The 7,354-nt window shown below is 32.7% G+C and overlaps 1 pseudogene; it reads right to left on the bottom strand.

The window, feature by feature from the left end:
* Positions 1-231: 231 nt before the first annotated feature.
* LOC125821990 (F-box protein CPR1-like) lies at positions 232-1,449 on the bottom strand (annotated as a pseudogene).
* Positions 1,450-7,354: the final 5,905 nt, after the last annotated feature.

Raw genomic sequence — 7,354 nt, 5'->3', positions numbered from 1 at the left:
AAGCCCTTAAATCACTTCAAGAAGTGAAAAACAACATTGTGTTCAATTTATTTAGTGGTAGACACTTAAAACTATAACCAAATAATTGTTCTTGCGACAAGTGATTTCATTGAACTGTGCAGAAAGAAAAAAAAAGCTATCGGAGAATATTTAGTGTAAAGATATTGCGTATAGTTGACAAAAAGAAACAAATAGAACAACACATGTTGAAAAATGCATTAAGCAGAGCTCTTACATGTCGCAAGTCATGGGATTGTCATTCATGTGAGCTTCAGCAAACTTCATTGGCTCATTTTGTAAAACGGGAGAAATTAGGCTTTCAGTGTAGAATTCCACCTCAAGACAAGCATCAAAGTTAGTCACTTCCGAATATCTGATCGAATCATCACTTGGTATGTATATCACGAAAATTGATCCAAACACGAGCAAAATTTCACCTTTATTGACATGCAAAGGGGTGGAGAGAACATATACTTCCAAGGGTCATTAGGACAACTGATGGTATACATTTTTTTCCAAGAATCTTTAACCCTGTAATTCTTCATGACCCACACGTCTTCCCGAGTTTTGTGATAATTACAAAGCACAGAAAAATTATCTTTCAACACTCCCCCAACACAAAATCAAAAATTCCTTTTTCATAGCAGGGGTGCTCTATCTTTCCCCATTTCTCATCCTTCAAATCAATAGAAATGATATCCCATCCATTATATTCACGAAGATGAGCAGTAGTAGCCCAATGAAGTTTACCCTTCACAAACTTACCTGAATCATTCACCTACACCTCACCCTGTTAATCATCAATATTTCTCCAAGAATCACTTTTTAGACCATATATCTTTACCTCAACATCTACAAACCACCAGCACCAAAAATACAGAAAATATCCACTACCTTATAATCATCATGAACCTTGTCCTATCAAAACCATACCTCAATGTCATCCTAGAATTCGGCAATCTCTTGAACTTCCTAATCGACGGGTTCCATTTTTAAAAAATCATTATCCTCAATAGCAACACAAATCAATCCATTAACAAAACCCACGATCCAAACAAATTTATGGTGATTTTTCATAGGATCATCCAAATCAAACGCCTCAGTAAAGACCCAAATAACAAAGAACCAAGAGAACGGTCCTTAAGATTGTATTCAGGTTGAACAAAACTCAACATAATCCTATGGTGTTTTTATTCCTTGTTGTAAACTAAGATGGGTAATGATAAAATCAGAGCTAGAGATTATACCGAGTCAAGACTTCGAAACACACCTGAAATGCAAGAGGGATTTCACTAGAAGCCTTTTGAGGATTTCAATGATGAGTTGTTCAGCCAAAATAGGGATTGTAAAGGTTGAATCTTGCATTGAAGTTGATGGAAATTGAGAATGGTTAATGGGTTTGCCCTGTTTTGGGTTTTGATGAGTACTTTCATCTTCTTCCGATTCCATTATTGCATAGCAGAAATTTGAGAAATTGAACGATTGTTTTTCTCCACAGTTATGGAAGATTCTCAATATTTGTTCAGTGAATTTTCCCCAAATTGTACTATGGACCGTTTCTCTCACAAAAGAGGATAAACTAGTAATGATGATATTCTATCAATTGTCAATATAGTGGTATTTTGGACTTTTTTCCATTTTCAAAAATAATTATTCTAATTGTATACCCTCTCCAATTACTTTTACTTATTCAATTTTTATTTACTTCCTCTGCACAACAATTGTTGTTCACTATACTATTTTAGGATGCCCAATAATACTTGTCCACTTTATGAAATCAATAGATAATTTTACACTAGTTCCTAATTTACCTTTATCATTAATTATAGTTATTTCTTTATTACATTTTTCAAGATGTTATATTTATTATATTCAAAGGGTGATATATTAAAATTATTCTTCTATTTATAGTTTTTAAGAAGTGTGCAAAATAGTGGACAAGTATTGTTGGACAAGGAGAGTAGTTGTCATGGTTTCTTTTTTTAGAGTCAAATGATAGGAATTTCGACCAATTTTTTACGATGTATTTTTCACTATGCAAAACAAGACTTTCAGAGAACTTTTGTCTTGAGCTCAGAGGCAAATCTAGGAAGCCCAAAGGGTGTCACGGGACACGGCTTTGTTGGAAAAAAATGTTATATATATATATATATATATATATATATATATATATATAATTAAAAAACAGAAGAAAACAAATATATATAAAATTCAGTGTTATCTATTTAAACAAAAGTGAGTGTTGATCAGTTTGTTAATTGTTTCAATTTCTGAGTGAGGGTCTCGAGTTCCAATCCCTAGACAACTTCTTCTCTATATGTTACGACCCGATTTCAAAAACTAAAGTTTCGAAACCATTTCGCAACTTTGGCAATTTTATTGATTTGGAAAAATAATAATTTGGGAGTCGCCACTTAATTTTTTAGGAAAAGTTAAGAAAACCATTTTAAAAAGATAATTTTGAAAGAAAAACATTTAAATAAACTAGAGTCGGGTAAGGGTTCAAATAATACTCTAAGGAAGGATTTAGGCACCTTAGAGAATCCGCTAACATGCGGTTGACCGTCGGATTAAAAGTTGGCTAATTTTTAAAGAAAACTTAAGATTACTTGTGAAAAATCTTGTTTTAAAAATAACAAAAAGTCTTTTTATATTTATACACTCATCTTATTTCAAGTATCAAATAAGTCAAATGTTAAAGTGTCAAAATAATAATTTTAACTTAACATTTTATCCGAGTCAAGCTTTGAGTCAAAAAATCAAGACAATAACTTAAACGTGAATTTGAAAGTTAAATACTAATTATGAAAGAATATGGATAATTCTCAAGTTAGTCTTAAAGATTAGATTTTGCCTAACTTCAAAGAGTTTAAAATTTTAAATAATTAAAGTAAAATGAATAATAAATTTGAAAAACTTCCCCAAGGATTCATCTAAATTAACAAAATAAATATTAGAAGTAAAAAGCAATTATCACAAAATGACAATATAATGAAAACAAAAGCGCGAATAGAGCTTGGATAATTTTAAGTCCGCTTGCTGCTGCTGGCACTATTTTCGAACTCTTTAAGTCCAAAAAAAATGCTAATTTTTTAGCCATTTTTGGACTACTGCTTCCCTGCTCCATATCTAATTGGTTTTTATCCCAATTTTGCTCTTCATTTTCAGCCTTTTAAGGTTGTTGTTGCTGCTTCGTTAATTATGGGTTTTTTTGCTCCTCACTTTAGCTCTTTGGAGCTACTGTTGTTGCTGGTTTTTTGGGTCTCAACCCAATATATGAGCTTCCTTTTCGTAACTTGGTAGAGGCTGACTCGAAAAGAAGAATATGCAATAGGTGGGGAATCCAAATAGACTCTTTCCGAGCAGCGAACTGGACAACGAGTTTGACGTAGATAATTCCACCACCTCTTTAAACTCGAACAACCACAAAAAGCCACAAAATTTTAAACTATGGAACCAAGAATTTCCAAAACTTTTAGGGTACTCTTTGGTCTCCGAAAATCCCTCCTTTGAACAGTGAAGAGAGGGGCTTTTTACAGGAGAGATTTGAGGGGAATTTCTGGGATAGAACCGATGTGGGAGAATTCCAAATTCAAAAATCTTAAAGGATAAGGCTCAGGTGAGCTGGAGAGTGTACGAATTCATACTATTTTGAACGAAATTGGAAAAGGAAAAAGGAAATTGAAATGAATATTATCGTCTGGGAACGTTTGGACTGTATCGCGGGTACAAGAGCTTGTGCCCTCCGCGTGACAAAACAAGCTAAGCAAAAAGGGAACCTTGGCGTCGTTTTGGATTATTCCTCTCTATTGAATCTCATGTTTTGGGTCGTTTTGGTTGAATTCGCTAGAGATGTGCGTTGGTGAGGAAGAAGAGTACAGAGTATGGGTTTAAAGGGGAAATGGGTCGGGTCTTTGAAAATGGGTAATTGCTGATTTTGCTAAGTTTAGAGGCCCAATTGAATTAAAAGAATTTCAAGAGGGAATAGGTCCCTTGGTTTACATTTTCACCAAATTATTGATTTAGTTCAAATTCAATAAAACGTAAACGAGATAAATTATGAATCTAATTAATTATTTAAGATTCTTAACTTCGACAACACAATATAATTATTTCGAAAAGAAAGATCTTTATTATATTGTGATCATTTTTAAAGGAAATAAGATGTGTACTTAATTAAAACTCTATTTTTGGTAAAACGGTTTACTAACTATTTATTCAAATTGAAAAATTATATAAATCTATATATTTTAAGTATATAGAGATATATTTTATAGTAAAAATGGAAAATTGCCTTGAAAATGATTTCAAAAGTATTTTTTATTTTTTCCAAAACAATTACTTCAATTTGTTCAAAAATTAAGAAGTTTGAAAATTAATTTAATAGTGGAGGGTCAAAATTGGGTGTCAACAATATATACATTTTGGGAGCTTCAAATTGTTTGATATATTTTCTTTTCTTCTGTTGCTTTTTATTTTTTCTTCTCTTGATATTTTATATAAAAAAAAATATTCAACACTATTATTTTTAATGAAAATTTAAGTTAATACATTTTTTTTATTTTACTTTTTGAAAAAGATATATAATAATATACGTTAATTTATATATATATATATATTTATTTTTATTTTTTTTTTATTTTTTATTTTTTTTAAAAGGTGACACGGCTTATAAAAATTTATGCGTACGCCGCTGATTCTCAGATCCAAGAGTTGGGAATATTAGATTCAAACTAAGGCTTGAAGGATTAGGATTTAGGAGTGAAAGCTTTGAGAGTAGTAAACAAACATGATTTCGAGGTTTTAACAAGACTTGATTCAAAAACTTGGAGACTTTTTTTGGAGTTATTGGCATGTTGGTGAAGAGATAATTTTGGATCATAAGATATCTCCTTCCCTAAATGAAATGCATAATCTCGCATACATCACTGATTTGGAGGTTCACTTGAATTTACTCAACTGGTTAGTACAATTCCCTTTGTCATTTTTATAGATTATTAAGGGTGACAAAATAAAACTCAATCTGTTTAGCCTGTTTAAGTTTGGGCTCAGCTCATTTCAATCTATTAAAAATTGAGTTGATATTGTATTCAAAATTGAACCATCCTACTTAGTTGAGCTGGGAGAAAAGGGCTTTACATGTTGCATTTTGATGGGTTTAAGGGTTTAGTTGGCAAAGTGATGAGTAGGAGGGTTCAACAGACAAACGGAGCCAAGTACAAGGGTCTCACAGGTCATTCGGCAATTTAATATGTTATATATAGCCATAATAAAGAATTTTTTTATTAGGTACTAAAATCTTTTTTAAAATAATTAAAACTTAGTAAAAATTGGATGGATTGGGTTATGACCCATTACTTGATCCAGTTTGACCCAAACAAATTTGGGTTGGGTTGGATCTTGACCCATTTGGACCTGCTCAAATATGACCCAACCCGTCCAATTGCCACCCCTACCGTATAGATGCAGGGGGAGAGCCATCCCTTAACTTATTGGTTTGGTAGAAAAAAAAAGTATTTTTGCTCCAAACTTTATATAAGTAATATATTCATAACACAATAGCCAAGAAAAAATGTGATCCATAACTCATAAAATAAAACGTTTGACCATGTTTCCTTGTGAAGATTGAAAGAAAGTATAATTTTTCATTTTCAAAGTGAAAAACGATATTTGGAAATTCTGATTCCTGTTGTAGAAGTTTATAAAAGAATTCTTCTCAGAATCATGTTTTCTCAAATTTAACTAGAATGTATTCATATGAGCAGGTTTCAAGGGAAAGGAAAAGGATTTTCGATTCGAAATCGAGGCGATATAAATTTGGCGAGAAAAGAAACTAATATCATGATCAAGACGTATATTGAGATAATCAATGGGGAAATAAAATTCATGAAGTTTGATAGTAACGTGAAAAAACAATATGTTGAACAATTTCGTCTAAAGAATCAATCCCCAGCAAAAGATGAACACCAATCATGATCATACATGTGGACAAAGCCCTCTCTTATTGGTGTCCGAACCAACTTTTGAGCATTTTCAACCCGTTAACTTTGATGTCAGTATTATTTTCTATACTGAAAAGGGCCTAAAATACCCTTCAACTATGTGAATTGGTACAAAAAAAAATTAATTAAACTGATACTATGATATATGTACCACATAACTCTCCGCTAAACTCTATCAGCCAAAGAATTCCATATATGTACCACATAACTCTCCGCTAATACTAGGACAAATGAAGAAAACAAACCCCTAATATATTCTTTTTTGTCGATTTTGACATGAAACTTCATAGCTCTCGACCACTACATTCACTGCTACATTATTGATCCTCAAGTCTACATTAATAATTAATACACGTTATCTCACTCTGTTTCTAATTTGCACATCATACATAGGGAGAGATAGAGGGATTCATGGCTGTGGAGTACTTCATTTTCTTTGAAATGACCCAAAAAGTTCTTAAAAATGTGCTTCGGAAGTTACCTGAAACTTGTTTAGCTATATATAAAAAAATCCGTTTCATTTTTCAAAAATCCGACTTCATATTCTTGTTTAGGGGGTCAAATTGAGTGGGAAATGGGTCTAACCCAAATTTAAGAGCAACCGTATCAAAATCCGAAATTTCCAAGTGAAGCCTTTTTCGAGGGTCTACTTTGGAGGGTCATATATCCTAGCACACAAATTATTGGGTGGCTAATAACATATCCATGGAAAGCCCTTTGAGTTAGCTACCTAACGCACTTCGCTTCACCTCATTCGGAGTTCGGACGAAGAATTTATGCCCAATTTCGTAAAATCTGTCCGGCAGGAAAGGCAATTTCCAGTGAACGTTTTTACTGTTCACCCGCCTCATTTTTTTTCCAACTGTTGGACCATTTTTCCAAAGGGCATATGTTATTTCCTATATACCATTAGTTCAATTCCCATCTCTAAAACATTTCCCAAAACACCTCTCCCATACTTAGACACATTTTCTCTCAAGTTCTCTCAAGAACCCTAATCCAAAACCTTCCTCAAGATTGAAGAGACTCTTGCTCCAAGTTCCAAGCTTCCATTGAAGACACTCTCAAGACCTTCATAAAAACTCAAGGTATGTGGTGTTGAACTCATGGGTCCTTCCACCCATAGTGCCTAGACTCTATTCTACTCACTAATTCATGGTTTAAGTTAAGATTCATAAATTAGTCTTGTTCTTTGTAATAATTTCCTGCACATTGAATTTTAAACATGAAAAGTGATTGTTTTGAGCATGTTGTGACTCTAGAACTTGAACCTAAATTTGGAATGGATGTGGAGATTTTCATGTGGTATTGTGGGTGTTAAAATCGTGTTGTTGTAGGTTGTTCACTGATTT

Source organism: Solanum verrucosum, unplaced genomic scaffold (genome assembly GCF_900185275.1).
Source record: "Solanum verrucosum unplaced genomic scaffold, falcon-dt-bn FXZP01000303.1, whole genome shotgun sequence".
Lineage (NCBI taxonomy): Eukaryota > Viridiplantae > Streptophyta > Magnoliopsida > Solanales > Solanaceae > Solanum > Solanum verrucosum.
Note: the sequence above shows the minus strand (reverse complement) of the source record. Positions and strands in the feature narration are given on the sequence as shown.